The sequence below is a fragment of the Wyeomyia smithii genome, chromosome 2 (genome assembly GCF_029784165.1).
Source record: "Wyeomyia smithii strain HCP4-BCI-WySm-NY-G18 chromosome 2, ASM2978416v1, whole genome shotgun sequence".
NCBI lineage: Eukaryota > Metazoa > Arthropoda > Insecta > Diptera > Culicidae > Wyeomyia > Wyeomyia smithii.
In genome coordinates this window covers 8,640,716-8,662,447 of record NC_073695.1, presented here as the reverse complement: position 1 = coordinate 8,662,447, position 21,732 = coordinate 8,640,716, and the positions used below count along the sequence as shown (strand labels likewise).

General features: G+C 36.6%; 1 protein-coding gene across 1 annotated transcript in view; it reads left to right on the top strand.

Moving 5' to 3' along the window:
• The first annotated feature begins 9,333 nt into the window (after window positions 1-9,333).
• The window catches only part of LOC129726149 (uncharacterized), a 386,566-nt gene continuing 374,167 nt past the window's right edge, over window positions 9,334-21,732 (top strand). The window contains exon 1 of the mRNA XM_055682836.1: window positions 9,334-10,405. The gene's annotated coding sequence lies outside the window, so the exon portion shown is untranslated. The remainder of the gene's footprint in view (window positions 10,406-21,732) is intronic.

Here is a 21,732-nt window from a genome sequence, read left to right as displayed (position 1 = left end):
TTGAAGTTGGTTTTAATTGAGAAATTGAATTTTGTTTACCTTGCCTTGCCTTAACAAGTGCTAAACGGACTGGGCATTGATAAAAATTTGACATATGGTTGCCGTTACAATTCGCACAGCGAAAATTTTTACTCTCTTTCACAGGACATGTGTCCTTTTTGTGAGAAGAGTCTCCACAATTAAGACATTTTTGGTCCATGTTACAGAATTTGGAACCATGGCCATAACGTTGGCAAGTACGGCATTGGGTGATATGCTTTTCACCTCCGCCATACTTCCTATAAATTTCCCACTTTACACGCACATTATACAAAGCATGTGCTTTTTCAAAAAATTTTAAGTTGTTAACCTCATTGCGGATAAAATGAATTAAATAATTAACAAGGGAAATTCCAGTTCTCTGACTGTTTTCGCCTCGTGATTTTTGTTTCATCAGAATTACTTGGGTAGGGGCTATGCCAAGTAATTCTGTTAAAGTAAGTTTGATCTCATCAACGGTTTGATCATTGGTGAGACCTTTCAAGACAACCTTGAACGGCTTGGCGTTCTTGGTGTCATATGTAAAAAATTTGTACATCTTGTCAGTTAAATACTGTACAAGACGATCACGACCCTTTACTGAGTCGGCTAATAAGCGGCATTCACCTCTACGGCCAATTTGATAGGTAACTTTAACGTCAGAAACAAACGTTGAAAGTTCCTTTTTGAATATATTAAATTCAGAAGAAATAGTTACCACAATAGGTGGGACTTTCTCCTTTTTTAAAGATTTTATATTTTGTATAGTTTCATTATTGGTAACTTCCATTTCACCAGCTTCTTGCTCAGGCAAAATATCAAAAGGATTGTCACTACAGACACTCGAAGTGTCAGAAAGAGATGCCTCTCTTTTCCTCCCCGCAGCGATGCGAGGTTTCTTTTTCCCTCCAGCCATTTCAGGTGATACGAAAAAAGTTAAAACAAATGTTAAATTCAAAAGTAGGTAGTCTTCAGAAAGACTGATGGGAAATAACTTTCAGGTAGTCTTTAAAAGACACACTGACAAAACACAAACTTTGAAGCTATAGGCAGTCAAAGACCAGTCCACAAGCAACCGAAAAAACGTCTGATCTGTAGGACAGTTCAAGACGCACTGAAATACTCAAATTTTGATGCTCTGATCTACAAGGGCAAAATTTCTGTTTTGTTTCACATTTTTCCGCTTAATTCGACTTCAAATTGATGTAAAAAGTTGAGCAAAAGAAGGACATAAAATAATCTTCAAATTTCTATCTAACAATCGAACAGAGATTATTATATGACATAATGTTGAGGTTACATTTTAAACTCGAATAAACAAGTTCTCAGAAAATCGCATTTAGTTTGCTTAACTTTTACGTACCTGATCCTTCCAGGGCCGGAAAAATTAAAGTTCTTTTACCTGCTATTCCGCGATATCTTAACGGAATTTGATCCAATCTTTTTTAAGAGATAACAAACTTACCATAGTTTAGGGGCCAGTAAGAAATATCTCGAAATTTTCCGTTGTTCCGGATTTATGGGTTAAAAACGGTACCGAAACCTTGCTCGCGACATATCAAACTTCAAGTTTTTGCAAAACAACACTGTTGGCGATCAGTATTTGGTCTTTAAACGTCTAATGTCCACTCCTGGTGCATATTTTAGATTAGAAGTGCGTAAAGTCTTGAGAGACTTAGAGTAAATTTTCCCGAAAGTCAACATAGCAGCGACGAATTCGGCAAGCAATTACTCTACGGACTTGTGATGCACTTCTATATTCGCTAGGGGATCAAGAAATTCGCAGGAATGGTTGGAAAGCTATAATCTCCCATATTATTTCAGTTTGAACTTTAAGGCAAAATCTGTGTATAATCATATTATAATAGTATAATAGTATAATCATATATATAGTATAATCATATTATGTGCAAGCCGAAGCATGAGTTTGCATTTTTGGTGTAAATACTGACTATTTCATATATTGTATTTTGCTTTCTGGATTGATCACTATCATACTCAAATGAAGTTTAAACATTTTGGTATAGTTTTTTTTTTCTTTATATTTTCAACTTAAAAAAATATTTTTTCACCTGGGCCCATACAAATTTGGAACGCATGCCCCGCGTGAAAAAAGACCCTTGTGTACAACAATTCAGCAGTCCTTGCGGTCGGTTGTAGAAGAAAGTGTTACAATCGTTGTTGCCAGAGATCGAGTTTACCTATGTATCTCTCACAACTGTCACGGAAAGGAAGATAATATTGGTACCATGGTAAGTGACAGAGTTTTATAATTTTAACCTTTCCTCTACACCTATTAGGAGCCATCCACATACCACGTGGACAGGTTTTTAACGATTTTGACCCCCCCCTCTCCTCCTCCGTGGACAACTGCCCATATAAATTCTAAAAAAATTGTACGGACCGTGGACATTAACCAAACCCCCCCCCCTCCCCCACATTGGTTTAAAATGCGAAAAACGTGATCGTCAGCCTTTTGAGTATAAAAATGCCATTTAAATGCTACAGTGTATTCGACAAAGTTTTTGTAGATCTTCAGGGGCATTTTTCGATGTAAATAAATTTTTGATTAATTCACCTTAGAGTGAGATTAAAATTTAATTTTTTCATTCACTTATCAAATCAAAACTAAGTCTTCAGCAAAGTTGTAGACAATTCTATCTCTTAAAAATCGATCACATACAGGTAGTTTTATACACAGACATACTTAAAACTTCTGAAAATCGAAAAATACCAAATAACTTTTTCTGAAGTGATTTTAGAGGCCTACTATGTTCTAGACATTTTTTTATATTTAAAAAATACATCATTCTGCCGAACACACTTGGGGAAATTTTCAACTTTTTCATAGGGTTTACTCACACTTTTTCAAAATAAAATTTTCCGAAAAGCTGCAAAAAGCTGCAAAAACAACAGTCTTTACTCGGAAGACGGGGATCAGTACTAGCTTCCCCAGGTGGTTTCACTAGTTTCTTGCAGTCTCTTAAAGACTTGGGAGTGGGTGAAAAAATAATTTTTTTTTGTTTTTTGGCGTTTTGTCATGTTTTTTTCTCAAAAGATGTACAAAATTGAAACGATTTTTAATTTTTCATTGAAAAGTACGAATAGAATATATATTTACGGCACCGTGCATTATTTGGAAAACATAAAATATAGAAAAAATTGATTTTTTCCGAAAATAATTGTTTTGTCACTAGTGTATGCAAATGCCAAGGCTTTTTTTAACAAAACTAGCAACATTCTTTGACGTTTTTCCAATGCTTGAATTCTGAAAAGAAAATGTCAGCTCAGAGATAGATACCCTTATTTCTTTTAATTTTGTCCATACGGAAGTACCTAATCCATACCAAAATACCTCCGTATGTCCAAATTTAAAAAAAAAAATAAGGGTATATGTTTCTGAGCTGATATTTCCTTTTCAGAATGCAAGCATTGGAAAAACGTCAATGTTGCTAATTTTCTTAAAAATAACCTTGGCATTTGCATACACTAGTGACATAACAATTATTTTCGGAAGAAATCAATTTTTTCTATATTTTATGTTTTCCAAATAATGCACGGTGCCGTAAATATAAATGCTATTCGTACTTTTTAATGAAAAATCAAAAATCGTTTCGATTTTGTACATCTTTTTAGAAAAAAAAAAAACATGAAAAAACGCCGAAAAGCAAAAAAAAACTAATTTTTCACCCACGCCCAAGTTTTTAAGAGACTGCAAGAAACTAGTGAAACCACCTGGGGAAGCTAGTACTAATCCCCGTCTTCCGAGTGAAGACTGTTGTTTTTGCAGCTTTTCGAGAAATTTTATTTTGAAAAAGTGAATTTTTTTATCTAAAATGTCCTAAACCCTATGAAAAAGTAGAAAATTTTCCAAAAGTGTGTTCGGCAGAATGATGTATTTTTTAAATATAAAAAAGTATCTAGAACATAGTAGGCCTCTAAAATCACTTCAGAAAAAGTTATTTGGTATTTTTCGATTTTTAGAAACTTTAAGGATGTCTGTATATAAAACTACCTGTATGTGGTCGATTTTCAAGAGATAGAACTTAAATGTCTTCAGCAAAGTTTTTCTACATAAGATTTTCTACAACTTTGCTGAAGACTTCGTTTTGATTTGATAAGTGAATGAAAAAATAAAATTTTTATCTCACTTTTAGGTGAATTAATTAAAAATTTATTTACATCAAAAGATGCTTCTTGAGATCTACAAAAACTTTGTCGAACACACTGTAGCATTTAAATGGCAGTTTTATACTCAAAAGGCTGACGATCAAGTTTTTCGCGTTTTAAACCACTGTGCCCCCCCCCAAAGCTGTCCACGTGGTATGTGGATGGCCCCTTAGTTACTCCCGCCAAGCATCGGCAATTATAGGAGAGGTGAATTCATTCAACTGTATCTGACTTTTTTTTAGCGTGAGAGAAGGGTGAAGTGGGATATGGGAGGGAGCGTGAGAATAAACCCATGCGTAAAAGTACATCTAACACAGAATGGTCTGATTCTACTAAGTGATTCGACCCCATGACCATTCGCTGATCAAAGTATACTGTGTAATCTTGAGACTGGAATCAAATGATATTTTCGTTGCTTTTGACCTTTTCCTAGACATGGATAGCGTTTGTCAGCAATTTTGAGCTTAATTTAGAATCAAATTTTGGCATCGCCTTTTATGGCCTCAAAAGCATTTTTTAGCAATTTTGAGATTAATTGATTCAGGGTCTAATTTGAATGAACCAATTACAAAATTGTTAGAAATTGCCAAATAATATCAGAACAATTTTACTACTGAATTAAGCTGCTTCATACGTAGTGTTTTGACGTAGGACTACGTCTTTGTTTTCTATACTAGATTACACTTTGTGAAAATGAGAATGAAACTGGCAAATGTTGCGTCAGATTTCAAACGGTTATAGCAAGCGAACGACTTAATGCATCTTAGTCATTTATATTTCGGTGGATAGATAAAATGTGTAACAATTTTATTGATATTATGTTCAACATTGTTGCTTTACTGCTTAATGGTGGAAAAAGGTGAAAAGTTCCAAGGTCAAGCTTTCCCATACATTTCCCTTGTTCTTGGCTTGCTTCCCAAGCACAGATAACAATAACATGGACGAAATAAATTCCACTGCCTACATATTTTGACTCAACAAAGTGTTTTGGTTTGTTTGTCTTTGTCTAAGCTGCGTGGCCACGCCTTAATGGTAAAAATCTACGCTGAACTCGATACAAAAGACTGCGTGTGGAAAATTCAGCTTCAGTTTAGTTTGTTCCACAATAGCGAGTGCGGTGCAGCCGTTAAAGCTTTGCGACATTGAGAAACGAGAGCTGCATACGAGTCAACTTCCAGGCACCGCGAAGCATGTTACCTGTATTCTGCACACGGCAGCAATAATAACCATTGTACGCTGCAGAATATTTTGCTGGCACAGCTGCTGGAGGGCACAGCGGAGAGCAAATTTTATATTTTATCGTTGCTACCGGTGGTGGTGTGATTATCAGCATTCTGTAGCATACATTTCGAGCTGAAGGTTATCGAATCGGTTCTTTTTAGAACTATAAATGCTTGAAGATAAGAGTTACGAGAATTTTCACAACTACTCCTAGTGTGAAATGCCCATCTATTTCTCAATAATTATTTTAACAATAACGACCAGGGCGCACCAAAGATAAACGGTAGTGTTACCTATGAATAGTTTATCACAACAAGACATAACCCTCATTTCAAGAATTTTCACTGCTAAATTGAGTGATTTTCCGGTTTAATTGTTTGTTTGTGTTCACTCGAACACCGTTATCAGTCAAATATTAGCAACGAAAAATAGTTAATCTAAGAACCAGAGTGATTTTCGCAGCGGGAAAGCAAAAACTTTCTTTTGATGCTTACGAAAATCACTCAGTAGTATTGAAGATGTATTGGTTTGTTTCTCTTTCTTTCTATAAGCTACGTGGCCACGCCTTAATGGTAAAAATCTACGCTGAACTCGATACAAAAGACTGCGTGTGGAAAATTCAGCTTCAGTATAGTTTGTTACACATAAGCGAGAGCAGTGCAGCTGTTAAAGGTACGCGACATTGTGAAACGAAAGCTGCATACGAGTCAACTCAAAATATTCATGGTGCGATTATCAGCGATCTGTAGCACGAATTTTTAACTAATATGGAATCGGTTCTTTTCAGAACTATAGATGCTTGAAGATAAGAGTTATGAGAATTTTCGCAACTACTACTAGTGTAAAATTTTCATGTATTCATGCATCGTTAGTTTTAAAATACCGACTATCAAAAATAAACGGTAGTGTTACCTATGAACAGCATATAATAATATTTAGTTTAGCATATATTAAATATTTAGTCCTACGTCACCATTCCATACAACCCCTAGGGCTGTATACCTTGTAGTATTCAATAATCGAAGGGAAAGCGTGATTAGTTTGTCAATTATATTATATGACCATACAAAATGTAACGAGTTCCATAAGATATTTTTTACTTGTCACAAATACAATTGACAGCGAAATGAGATCTGATCTTTCCTTACCAACACAAATATCCGTTCTGTGAAATTTGTTCAATCAACAATCATTTGTCCAATTTTCGTTATTGACCATGATAACGTAGTCGCTACTGTTATTTATCTAGATGATGCAAAAGTTGCTGAATTGTTACCCATTAAGGATGGCATGCTGTCTCAAAAAGCTGTTTATTGAGGTTTTCTGTGCAACATCACTAACTCGAATTGTTCGCGAGGTGCAAAATATTGCAAGAATGTTCCCAAAATCTAAAATTCATGTTTAATTTAGAATATGTGAGTAAGCAAATAGAGTTTTTAATCATAACCCAAATCGAGCCAACAGACTTGTAATTCAATCAAACAAACATTCTCCAGTCCATGGAGTCTGTGTTGGCATCCTCCAAACTTTGGATGAACTCACATAAATGTATCCGCTGTGCATTCAAGTGCATAAAATGGTGAGCAGTTGTCCAGTAACAACCGCATCACAAGTGAAGAAGGAACGAAGGTCGTATTATATCGAAAACGGAAAACTTATGGAGATTTTTTATGAATCCCTCGTGGCTGAATGAGCGCTTCGCACAGTTTGTGGACAACAAGTTCCCAGCATAATGCTATCAAGTGAAGAATGATTCCTAGCGATGAGCTGCCGTAAAATAGATCCTATATGGTGATTTAATCTCGAACAAACTTTTACGACATTGCATATGATCAATGTTTTTCTCTCTATCCTTGATATCGCAGTGTGATTTTTATCTGCAGGGTGACGTTACCATTCAGGCCAGTCAATCAGTTATGCCACACCAGAAAAAAACGAGATTCAGTATCAGGATTTTGTCTGGTATCACGCAGAAGAGATGCATTCATGCTTTGAAATTTATCAGTCAGACGACTCATTCCTCACATGTGACGCATAGGATAGAGATCAGAAGCTGTCCAGAACAGCATAGCCTGATTCATTTTTGCGTATATGCCTTACATTTTAGTAGCTTCCCTCTGTGTAGGAAGCGGTTGAGATGAAAGCGTCAACCGTAAAGGCGTCGTTCTAACCCAAAATAGCTAAACGGGAGACTAAACGAGAGGCAAGCTTGCTGTCATAATTTGTCCCGTGTTCATTCCGAGCTTAATTTCCGAGCGGTAGCTCCACAGTCCGGGCTGTGGAATAAGCAGCGGAGCAGTTTTCCACAATTTATGCCACCGTTGAGTATCGCAAATTGTATGTAGACATGAGAAACATTAGGTGGGAACCCGCAAAAGCACTCACATCATATCAATATTCATCAGTAGGATGATGGAATCTAGTTTTCCGCGAAGTAATTAAAATTTCCTTCGGTTGTGCCAATAGGTTTGCGTAGCTAGAGTTATTTTTAGAAGGTTAGGGATCAACCAAAATGGATAAAATACTGTAGAAAGTTTTCACGACAAAAATAAATAAATACTAACTTTGGAAATGTTGGGCAGTTATAACCAAAATGGAGCACCAGTTGTTGCTTTGAATTTTTTTCGCAATTTGTGCCATCTTCTGTACCATTTGACAACATTTGAAATTATTTACTTTCTGTTTATTCCGACTGTTGCAGTACAGTCATTTTATTACACAGGTTGCTTCCAATAAATCAAAAACAGTACAATATATCGAAGTTTTCTGAAAATCCTTCGAGTTTCCGTATAAATTGAGTTAATCTGGCAGGTGATCCACTCTTGGTTGGTTTACCCTAATATAGTTTTAATTTCAAGAATTCATCTGTCAGATTAAATTCAGTAATATCTAATGTAATAAAACACTTTGAGGAGAACTGTTAAAGTGAATTAAGGTAAGTCTTTGTTTTTCTCTCATTGTTCTTACACTTATTTTTCAAAATATAAAATTTTGACATTATTTACGATTTTTTCTACTGTGTCATTGTTGCTGTTATTTATTAAAATGGATTTCATCAAAAACCAGTTATTGCAAATAAGACTTACCTTTTCTTTGTCGACATGTTTTTCCTAATTTTTCAAAAAACAAAATATTATATATTTATTTGGGCGCAAATTTGGTGTTATCCCATGGTATAACTGGTTTAATAGATATAATGAGATAAGACTTAAATACGATATAAAATTTGTTATCTCTTATCGATGTGATTTTTGCCATAATTTTAATGCATCGTTTTTATGCACAACGATTTAAAAAACAATTACTTACGAGCTGTTTTAAATTCAAAGAACACAAACAGATATATAGAGTATCCCTTCAACAAGCATCGCAATCTCATAGCCTGCAGTTCTCATCTGCACTTTACAATTGAAGACACTGTGGAGATGCGTGGTGTTTTTCTACCCAACAATCGGTTAACGACTACCGCGTACCATCATTAGAAAAAACGACTGCTGAAGGTGCCCCTCCCTCCTAACCAGCACCAGCCTCATCATCAGCAACAAAACATAGAATAGGCTAAATAACGTCAAAAACCGGCGCCACACGAGCCTAGACGAATTACTCCAACGGCCCTCTCGAGTGAAGGATCTGATTGCACTTTTACTGCACTGTTTCGCCCCCTTTTTCGCATCCGAATCCACTTAGTGTGCAACTGCGAGGAAAGGGGGTGGTAATTTCACCCAGCAAAACAAGCCAACGGAAAGCTTCCAAGCAGCTAACGGAAAGCTCTGCGGAAGAGAACGGTTGCGATAACGGAAAACGGCAAGAGTCCTAGCCAAACTCAGCTGAGGGAGAGCCGTTCGGGTTCGAGCATTAGGCATGGTTAGGTTTCGGGACGGATAGAATTTACCGATTCTGTACAGTCGGTCAGTACGAGCAAGGACGTCGCCGCGAATGGTCGAGGTTTTCCCGGGTGTGCCAACAAGGACGGGTTTTGGAACCGGTATGGATTTTAAGTAGCAAACAAGTGATAGACAGTTCGATTTGCGAGATAAGATTGTGAGATAGTAAGAGATTATGAGAATATTTTCTTCGCCATGCTTGCCGCTTGAATCTGGATATTCTCTGATTTGGTAAAGTGACGTTTGTTCAATCATTTGCTTTGTGGTATATTTGTGTAAGTTCGTGAGCGAATAAGTATTGGTGCAAGCTAGCAGATGCTGGAGAGGCTTCTCGCAGCATCATCGTCGACAATAGAGCCAGTAGTGTCATCATTAGAAAACGTCATTCTCGGGCTTGTTGGCGACGAATAGTAGATTGTGAGAGTGCTCCCCTCGACAAGGATGGTTGTCGTATAGAAGTTCGTGAGTGAAAATGTAGAAGAAAAACATCAATTATTAATTTGGTGTTAGAATTTTTGGGCCAATGATAGGCAGTTCATTTTTTGTTAATGTGTTCCACAGTTTGTTCCCCTCAAACACCAACTGCTGATAGCCTATGAAGCATCGCTGGGCATCGAATCTTGAGAAAAAATTCGACCCTTATTATTACTGGATTACCAATAGTTTATTTACTAAAAAGCTGGTGCGTCAGCAAAGTGCCTACCTGTTTTTTTTTAATCGGAATGAATTACGTTCGATAGCATAGATATTCGAATCTAGTAAGCAGCAGGAATACACCACTAACCCAGATCCTTCACCAGGAAACAGTTACGGATACATTGAAGCAAAACGGTAGAACCTAGAGGGAGAGTGCGAGTGATGAGTGTTTCTTAGGCAAGAAAAAAAATCTAAACATGATGACAGTGAATTGTGAAGTTTGTAAATAACAAAAGATATGGTACTCAGCATCTCGCTGCATGTGGCCAGCAATGGCAAGTGAGGTAAAAAATCAATTCTTTGGGTACAACCGTAACCATCTCCACTGGAAGATACTGTGACGTGGATATAGTCCTAGGAGAAGTACGAGTAAAGGACACGTACCAGCGCACAAAACCCTGAACAGCATAAATACGGTGAGAATCGAGGTGGAATGCCATAAAACTGTGTTTTCATTTCAGCATATCCACTTTTTCGGTGTAGTTCGCATTTATACCCCAACCGTGTGCTCCTTCTTACCGGTTGACTCTACCACGTGAAAGCACGCGAATTCCATCCACTACTGAATTGTGCTGGGACAAATGGGCTCCGATGGCAGGTTGTCTGTGTTTGTATATGTGTGTTTTAAGGTTACACAAAATTGCTGTCGTTGAAGGTCATAAAATAATGCTTTCGCATACTCCTGCATACCCGCATTCTCGAGTGGGCGATTCCATGCGACCTGCTGGTGGAAAGCGCAAGTTTTTCTTCTACTCGCTTCTCTCCCTTGCTTACTCGCTCATTCGCTCTCGCGAGGCTGATCTGACCGTTGTTGTTGAGAACGACGAATATTGAGAATATTGCGGAGCTTCATGCTGCGGATTTTCCCTACTCTCATCCGCTCTTTTATCGCCAGGCAAATATCAAGTAGCATGTGAAGGGATATTTTTGCAGTTTCGTATGTTGACATTTTTGTTTCCCAACTTGGGGACCTAGCAGCGATGGGGTTTTATCGGAAAGTGTTCTATCCGTGACAACTGTCAGATACTGCCCTGGTGTCAGTTTAATTTCGGAGTCAACACGAAGGCAGTAGAATGTGTAATGCTGGTTATGTGACCATTTTCTTACGTGTCTTATTTTCCAGCACGCACGGTAAGGGAGTTCGAATACCTGGAATTTTTGTGCTACCGACAGGGGAGGTCGTTGCTCTCAAGCTGAGGTGATTGAGTTCGATCATCTTCCAATTGTTTCTGCGTCTGTTATTGATCGCTTTGGATGGATGCGAAGATACGTTGGTGAGATTCTTCTTTCCTGGAAAGATTAGAAAAAATGGTTATTATGCCAGGAGAATGTTTCTATGGATAAAATTCGTCATTTGATTTTATCGAAAATCATATTTTTGTAATATGACCTCACAGAATTTTTTATCACAAAGTTTTACCTCATTAATTGAGATGATGTGTTAATAAGGTAGAAATACTGACGATGAAGTATCAGTAGGTTATCGATGAATGAAAAACCAATGCGATGAGACGGACTTAAAGCTTTGTGGATTTTTATGCATTGAGGATAATTCGACAAAATTAGCTCCAAATCATTACTCGACAGCTCTTAGCAGAATTTTTTGAATAGACGTTCAATATAAAACAAAAACAGACTAGAAACACTAGCGAAAGACTAGTCTTTATGAAACAAACGGAACTAATGGATCCCAATCATCTTTTTTTCAATTACAGCACTGGTTTGAATTGTAAGGTCTCGAAATTTTCCAATTTTATTAGAAGTAAAATTATTAGAAAACAAACAGAAATAGTCAATTTAATTTTTTTTTTGCAATGTACAAGTTGAATGGAAAAAAACAAAACATTGCATCGAATTTATGATTTACCTGATAAGTTTATTCTGTTTCTGCTTTATTTTCTCTCATTATCAGAGCAAATTTGAATAAAAAACGTAACCAAGTTGCAATTTTTTTAACAACGACTATCACGAAATTGTTTCATAATTTTAGAAATATCAACCTCGGATATTGCATAATAATATTCTGAGTTGAAGGAAAGTTTTCAAAACTTTTAACAAATGTATAAATAGTATTCATTTATGTACCAATTCATTATTTGGACTATATTTGCAGTCCTAACCGAGCTGTGGGACGCACTTTAAACTCATTAGTTTTAAGCAATAGACTTCATTTATGAAATTAAAAAAAATATTATAATCATAAATTTTGTTATAAACTGTGCTAGATTAGGTAGGAGGGCAATTACGGTAAAAGATCGTCATATATAGTAAAATATTTATTTTGTTTCCTTTTCCTACAATTATATTCACTTAACTGCGAAAGCGAAATTAAAATAAATTTAAAATATTTGTAATAGTGTTGATATATCACCGTTTGTGGCAGAACAGACAAAATAAATTCTGAATAAATTTTAGTAAGTAATTACTTGATCACAAGAAAAATAATTTGTTTCTTGTTTTTTTTTTTCATAACTAACATGTGTTTATAGCCTTACAGTCAAGAGTTAAAAGCTTTTAATAAGTATGTTGGAGTTTTATAAATGAATTCAATAACTATCAACATTGAACAGTTTTCGACTGAATTTGTATTTTGGTGTCGCTTAAAAAATCCCACAACCTTGTTATATACTATCATATGAGATGTCCTTTCGATTCGATAGTAAAAAATATTTACAAAGGATAAATACTATCACGACAAAGCAATGTAATTTGAAGGGCTCCGGAGTTAACAAATGAAATAATCTTGGATTTTTGCCTTTTTTTACTGTCGGTTAACTCTTAGCTGTATTGGTTATACCAACATTTTATGGTTTCCTATGTCATTTTGATGTCTGTGTTAGAGGAATGAACCAAACCATTATCCTGTTATGCTTACTAGATAAAAAGAGCTTTAAAATTCACTATGTTTTTGAAAACAAAACGAATAAATTTAACTAGTCAGGAACTTCTTTCTATTTCATTCTTTTTTATTTCATTCGTTTATTACTTTTTATAGGATAGAACCATGTTATCACGATTGGTTCAGTATAATCAGAGACCATTGTTACCGCTTGATAGTCCTGAAGCATATAATTTCTTCCCATTTCACTAGCTTTTCAATTATAAAAAAAAAGTTCTAAGCCCAACGATAGAACATTTCAATTTTGTAGCATATTGAAGGGAACATTTTAACCAATTCCTGGTGGAGAGAAATCAGATTTACCTCGAAAAAATACCTTCAAACTCGTATTACTCAGCAACTACATGCACAATTGACACAAGCTGTATTGCATATCGTAGATCGGTTTCTTTTCTAACCGTATAGGCATTGTACGCAAAATTTGAAAACTTTTAAAATGCCTATTTTTAAATGCCTAATAATGTCTGTAACTCTTACGGTTTCTGAGATATGACGTTTTTTCAAGGCATATAAAATCAAAATTTGTCAAAAAATGGAAAAACTGAGGGCTTCGCAATTGTCGGGGGGTTGTCCGATTGATCCAGAACATTAGATTTTTCAGTCTCGACCTAAAACGAGTCAATATATATTTTTTTTTACTTGTTTACTTGTTTGTTTATTAGAGCATGTAGAGTAAGAATTACTTCCTATAAATTTCTACACTAAGCAAAAAAAATCCAATCATACACATTCATCACAATCTTCACAATCTAATTTCACACTTAAATCTAACTAAACTATTTTAATTCAATGTTATCTAAACTATTCTAATTCAAAGTTATTACAAATCTAATTCCTTCCTTCCAACCTTTCGATATAAGCATGGCGGAATCTAGCAGAAGAAATGATATTTCTTACATCAGTAGGAAGCTGATTCCACCAGACAATTGCGCGTACAAAGAATGTTTTACCTTATTGCGAAGTAACAAAGTGCGGCAAGACGTAATCCCTAACACGTGAACTACGGAACGGCTGTAGTTTGTCACGCAGGTACTCGGGACCGACATGAGTAATTGTAAATACAGCTGAAAGACAACGAAATTTAAAAAAGTTTTCGAAAGAGAAACCAAGAAGTTGGTTTTGTAGATGTGTTACTCGGGCGAACCTATTGAGGTTAAAAACCCAGCGAACACAGCAATTTAGTGCCACACGTAACCTGTCCAAAGCCGTGCAGAAGCAGCGATTATATGCTCAAACCCATAAGTGAAATGTGGAAGTAGCAGAGATTTGAACATTTTCAGTTTCAAATCAACATGCAACATATTAGCAGTTATTTTTAAATGCCGCAGACCGGCATGGATTTTACTACATTGCATATTAACTTGTCTGTCCCATTTTAAGTTATTCTGTAAAATTACGCCTAGGTTGGTAGCATAGTCTACATAGTTTATTATGTCGCCATCTATTGTAAAGTTTGGTAAGGTTTCGGGTCTTTGACGTCTTGTTATGAACATAGCTTTCGTTTTGGAAGCATTAATGTATAGCAAGTTAGTTATGGACCATTGTAAAATGTTGTGCAGTTCTGCATTTATTAGCGCAGCCATTTCAATCGCAGACTTTTCGGTTGAGCACAAGTTTATTTGTACATCATCTGCAAACATATGGACTTGACAATGTAGCAGTACAGAGGGCAAGTCATTAATGAATAAGGAGAAAAGTAGAGGTCCAAGAACTGATCCTTGCGGTACACCCGAAACAATGGGCAAACGACTTGAGAGTTTGCCATTGAGCTCCACGCACTGCATACGATTTTTCAAGTACGATTCTAACAGAGAAACAGCCTCGCAAGAAAAATTAAACTGATTGGAAAGTTTCTTTAGTAGCTTTACATGTGATACTCTGTCAAACGCTTTTGAAAAAGCAATTAATAGTAAATATGCTATTCCTTTTCTGTCTATCACACTATGAATATCATCATTCACTATTAATAAGCCTGAAGTGGTACTGTGTTTGGCTCTGAAACCAGATTAGTGGGCAGTGAGTAGATTGAAGCGACAAATAAATTCTTGAACTTGCGCTTTAATAAGCTTTTCAAATACTTTCGACAGTGAACACAAAATGCTTATGGGGCGCAGGTTGTCCAAGTTTACTCCTCTGGATTTCTTCCGAATAGGAATAATCTTGGCGATTTTCCATGCTCTGGGAATTTTGCGGTGGTGATGCTTAAATTGAATTGGTATGTAATGGGTGTGATAACAAACGGTAAAATCATTTTAATGTATTTCAAAGGTATGCCATCCAAACCAATTGCATCAGAATTGATGGCATTTACGGCACTTGAAACTTCAAACTCATTACATTGTGTAAATTTAAGCCCATTAGCATTTTGAGGAAATACAGATGAAAATTCAGAGTCTCTAGTGAAGTTTCCGGTGTATTTTCACTTTGAAAATTGTTGCAGCCAGATTTAATAATTTTTAGTTGCTTTAGCTTTTTCCACAATTGTTTACTCGAGTTAATAGTACCTAACGTTGAGCTGAGACTATCCGACTTAGCTTTATTTATCAACAAGGTAACCCTGTTTCGCAACCTTTTATGTTGTAGATGATCTGCTACAGCCTTACTTAACACCCATTGCCTTTAAGCAGTATTTCTATCAATTATTGCATTACGGATATGACTGTTAAACCAATAGGCATCCCTATTTGGGGAACAAGTTCGAATGGGAAGAAATGAGTTAAATAACGTTGTAAAAATCGTGTTCAAAAAGTCAAGAGCCACATCTGGGTCGCTAATGCTATATAGTAAAGTCCAGTCAATTGAGTTTACCGCAGAGTATAGATCCACCAGATTAACCCTGTTAAAGTCTTTATACAATTTAACGTCCTCAGCCCTACGAATTATGTTAAGAGAAGAAAAAATTATGTCATGTTTTGAAAAGCCCGTCGCAGAAACTTGGTTGAAATTAAAAATAAAATCGAGGTTATTAGTTAAGAGTAAATCTAATAGTGAACAACCATTTGGATAGAAATAGGTTGGGTGTTGATTGATACAATGAAAGCCATATTGCTCAATCACGTTACGAAAACGACTTGTTCTTGTATTCGTTTTGTTTAGATCCGTATTGAAATCACCAACAAGAACTATGTCGGTATACTGTAGCGAGAGTTCAAGGATTTTTTGATTCTGTAATTCGGAACAGTCATTTCGTGGAGGGTTATAGAAAACTCCCAACAAAAATTTATCATTGTTGTGTCTCACTTCGACGAACATATATACAGTTGAGTCAGTATTGCTTAGATTTGCGGGTAAAACGGAGGCTGATACAATTTTACAGCTGAGATCTCTTCTAATATATATACAAATTCCCCCACCGCGGCTATAGCTTCGATCATTCCTTATCAAATTGTATCCATCGATTGATATTAAATCATCGGAAATATCCGTTGAAAGCCACGTTTCAGTTACACAGATCAAGTCTATTTTGCCGTCTAGGAAACATGATTTGAATTCATCAAATTTACTCATTAGACTTTGTACATTGATATGACACACGTTGATGTTATCAGACCGCAAAGCAGCTTGCATTACAGCACGTGGTATATTGGAAAAACTTTCATTTGTACGCACAATGTAATCTGATTGGTTATCCGGCATCAAATAAAGAGCAATTCAAAGCGGGTCGTTGCTTTTGCCTGGTCATTTGATATGGAAAGACATTCAACAAAGGATTTATGAAGTAGAACTACGTCTTACTTCAGTAGCTATGAAAAGTATAACGAAAGTTAGCCTTCTTAAAATGCATAGCATGCTACAACTTGAACGAATTTTAAACTTAATCGAAAGATGAAGATTGATTCAATCTTGTGGTTCAATACTTGGCTAATCTTTTCAATAGTAAATTGACGAAAAGATGAGTCAAAAATTATTTTTTTTGGGTTTAATTTCCCAGTATTCAACCAATTACCAGCAAACAAGTTAAAATCAGCTAAAAGTTGTCTGAAAAAGCAGCAACTAAACAATTATGAGCTCTCGGTACGCGATGTTAACTTTAGACCTGTTCTGTAAAAGACTCTGCCTTCTTTTATGTTACGTCATTTTCCCAGATTCGCAAGTATTTATTCCGTATGTAATACAAATGTATCATTTCGCATTAGTTGGCAAACAGTGAAACCGAATTGATGGAGCTTCCAGCCACGCAACAAAATTACAGGCTGTATCGAATTGCGGTTTTGAAAGAAGCTTATCACATTCTTTTCGTCCCCTATAGAAGCAAATAGCGAAAGTGCAGCACCCTTAGCCACGCAACAGTTTAGTACGCTGTTGTGTGCTACATATTGAAATTTAACGGCTGGAGTATAGAAAAAATCTGTTCTGATTCCGAAATGCTGCTGTGAAGTCGAACTTCGGCTGTCTTTCTCAAAAAGTTACAATATTTTGTATGAAATGAAACCAATATTTTTTACAGTGAGTGACCATCACTTTTGTAGGTAGGCAATACCATTGTCGTTCACAAAAATAATGGTGGTCATTATCAGGACCAAGTTATACCAACAATCCTATTTTTTAATTATACATCTACCAACAATTTAGGTTTTCGTTCAAAAGCAGAGAGTGCTAGTCCAGACACGACTGAATGGTGGACACAGGACTACGGGAATTATTATCCATTAAACTCTTCAGTTATACAGGGTTGTTAGGGAGCTGACTTGAAATCCTTTAAGGGTTGATGGAGCACCCTATTTGATGAAAAAAAAAATCCTTCTACGCATATGGCCAACATTTAACTACTGCAGAGTTATTCACTTTTTTCAGTTATTGGTTATGTTTGCTTTCAACGAGGTCTAGCACAAAAAGTATGATAGCTAGCTCAATTCTGTTAGTTTCGCTGGAAAACCAGAAAATTATGAATCTTACTGGACTAAATGAAGGCGCAGTTTATTGCTCTGAAAGTGAAGTAGTATTTGAACTAAAATAATTAGTTGCTTGGTGTCCAAGAACAACTTGTAGAGTAGACTTCAATGTTCAATTTAGTTAACAACAAAATCCATGTTTATCACACATTTCACAATTGTTTCTTTCTAAGTGCTGCTTTTTCTCTCTAATTTGACGTTTTAAAGACACTATTGATTGAGAATTTTCCTCAGCTTTCCAACGAAACCAACAGAGCTAACTATCATACTTCTTGTGCTAAAACTGAAAAAAGTGAATAACTCTGCAGTAGTTGAATGTTGGTCATATGCGTAGATGGATTTTTTTCATCAAATAGGGTCCTCTATTACCCCTTGAAAGATTTGAAGTGAGCTCCCTAACACCCTGTTTAACTGAAGAGTTCAATGGATAATAATCCCTATGTTCACCATTAAGTCTGGACTAGCACTCTCTGCTTTTTAACGGAAACCTGAATTGTTGGTAGGTGTATAATTAAAAAATTTAATGCAGTAATCGAGATCTAGACTTGAAATCGGTTGACTTGGAAATATCCTGGACATGTCGCTGTTAAATTTTAATGAATTAAAAGTTATAATACAACACAGAATTCTCTGATCGCACGGGAAATGATTTTACCGACAGAAAATCGAACTCGTTAAATCGTTCGTTTAATCCACATTAGTTCTACAAAATACAGAGTGTCACGGTGAAAGTTAAACACTTTATGTGTGCCTCGAAATTTAAACAGATGAATATTTATTCTCTGGTTGTTTTTTATTATCATGATGAAGTAGTAACGTTATAGTTTAATCAGTTGATTTTGAAACGTTCGGTTTTGCATGACTTCGATTGACCTTTTATCCCAGATTTTCACCAAACGGTTCTTTAAAGTGTCCAAAGTCATGTGTTGTAATTCACCTAGCTTCCATAGCCTGTACCCTCAAATGCTGAAGTCCTATGGATTCAAATCAGGAGAGGATGCGGGCGATTCATAGGTGCTGATAAAATACGATAAATTTTTGTTACACCATTCCTGAACAACCAATGGCTTTTGCGCTGTCGCTAATCTTGTTGAAAGCAGAAACTTTCTTTTCCAAATAATTACTTGGTACTAGCTATGGTCTTTACTGACTTGTTGTATATAGTACTCTTTATCAATCTTTACACCCTTGCCGATGAATAGCAGTGGCAACATTCCTCTGTTGGATATTGCTCTCCAAACCACTCCTTTTTTTTCGGCTGGAATATCACAACGATATGCGCCACATAACGTTTGCGCTACAAAAAATGGACAAAAATTGCCGATTTTTCATGGGTTTACCTTTACACGCACTGACGAAACTACACATGCATCATCAATCATATTAACCCACACGAGTCAGCAAAAAAAAATGGATAGCTCTATCAGTCGAACTCTGACCGTGATGATGAAAACAGTGAAGCTACTCCATTCAGACGTGTGCGCGTTCAAGAAATGGTATCCCGTTGCGTCGAAAAAGCACACCGTACTGAAGTTCGTGGACATCGGATACGCCCTTTTCAGCATCTACAACATGTTGGCACTATTGGATAACATTCAGAGCATTGAAAGAAAGTTTGGCTCCGGACGGCCGACGGCCCTGAGCGACAAGAACTTTGATGCTGAATGCTGATGCTGAAGAGGAAGACCGAGGAAAAAGCGGTAAGCTGCGTAAGCTTGGCCGGGAGCTCGGTGAAACCGGTTCAACGATGAAAAAGTGCCTGGCGAACATAAACATATATGTCAGGAAGCAGCAGTTCCGCTCACTAGTCTCGGAGCGGCAGTGCCTGAATTAGAAGTTCAAATCGATTTTTTCGGCAAATCACGGCGGTGGTGATGGACGACGAAACCTGTCTCACCCTGGATGGCAACGACTGGCAGGGCGCTTCGTGTTTGCCGGAAATTGCGTCGTTCATTAAGAAATACCATAAGGCCGAAGACGCAGTGTTTTGGCCGGATCTGGTGACGCCTTACTATTCGAAGCGATCGTTTTAGGAGATGGAGCGGCTAAATATCGATGTAAAACCCAAGTTGGCAAATACGCCCAACGTTCCCAAGTTATGTCTCGTCGAGGATTTCTTGGTAAGCCTGAAGCGTAAGATCTACTCCAACAATTTTGTCGCAAAAATTGAAGTGAATTGGTAAATAAAACGAAGAAAGTATTGAAAATCATGCCTACACGCAAGTTTGTGTCCGCCATGGCGAATGTTTCGGTTAACTGCCGGAAGGCCGCAATAAGATCGTAGACTTTTTTTGCCTGTAAGCTAACATAATTACCTTTCATAGGAAGTTTATCAAACTCAGTTATCCATCTTATTTTTTCACCACCACCCGAAAAAAGTTACACGATCCAACGTAAACAATTTTTCATCTGACCTGCGTCTTCAGATCTGGCAACCCGGTCGGCAACATTTATGCGACTTAAACTGTGAATCATTTGTTTCCTGAAAGCTCCATAACCAAGGTCATTTTTGATTATTTTTTGCATCGTGTTCATTTCGCGAGCCATTTCTCTTGCCAACCGGGTTCTGTTCGGAGACTACCGTGCCAGATTCCTCGAATTGTTTGGTAGTCCTGCACATGAATAATCTTCTCAAATTCAAATGTGACAGCTTCTCTCTGATCTGTATGTTGCTCATTCCAGCGAGATACCGTTTTTTTATTGAGTTTTAGCAATTTTTTATTGAAAAAAGTGAAACACTGCCTTTATCACTTACAACCAATAATATGTGTTGCAATCAAAAGAACCACAGCTGATTAACAGGGCAGGCCTTGCGCTGCGAAAAAACAGGCATTCAAATGTGTCTATCACTTTCACGGTGACACCCTGTACAAGATAGAGATGTGGGACAAGATTACTAAATATTTTATGATCAGGAACGTTTTTTCCCTTCTGTTGTATTTAATTTCTGACACTCGATTCGATAACATTTACAAAATACCCAGCTAAAGTAAAATTCAAAGTACTTATTTAGGGAATATCTCATCAGATTTTGATTGATTAGCTATGTGCTGCTTGTATTTAAGACTAAATTTTTCCCAGCATTCCTCCAAGTTAAAATAAATATTGGCAACCTAGGCCATGATAGTGGCGTAAATAAGCTATCAGCGTTTGAAAAAGGAGAAGGCAACCCCCAAATTTCCAACCGCAATCGGAGTCGCATCATACAGTTTGGGAAAACTGGAATGTTTAATGCTTCGAAAATCAGTTATGAGCTGCATAGCCTTATCATAACGAAGGGCTGTGTTTCCTAGATTTTTCGAGGATCTGGACATCTGGTTTACACTAAGAAAACAAAGAAACTAGACCCCGTTTCGACGCACGTAGAGGTAACATTGCGGTTCGTTAAACAAAACGTAGAATAAGAGATAGAGTGGGATGGAGTTATCTTTCTATATACCAAAAATCCCAGGGTGAAGTTGAGTATTAGTTTTGGAGGTGGAAGTATCATGGTGTAGGTTGGGTTTTCAAGAAAAGTGAAGACTCATGCGCTATAATTTTGACACTCATAAGCTTCGAAAGCTATGTAGAGCTACTGGACCGTGTATTTCTGCCGTTTACAGAAGATATCATGGCCAGAAGATATCCTGTGAGTTTTGGTTTCCCTAGTTGATATAAAAGTGAATTAAAAGACCACATAGTCATTGCTCGTCGAGCTCGTCGCTTCTACGTTTGCTTAAGGGAAAACTTACTTAAGTCTCTGAAGTAGTTATCTTTGTTAGAGGCTCCAAAATTTAAAATCTAAAATCTTTCATTTTTTCCAGTTTGAGCTTTAGGGCAAAACCTGTGTAATGCATTCACGTGAGTAAATACTACAAGGTATACAGCCCTAGGGTTGTATGAAATGGTGACGTGGGACTAAACACTGTAATTAGGGGATTTTTTGTTACAAAATATACAGAGTCTGCAGACA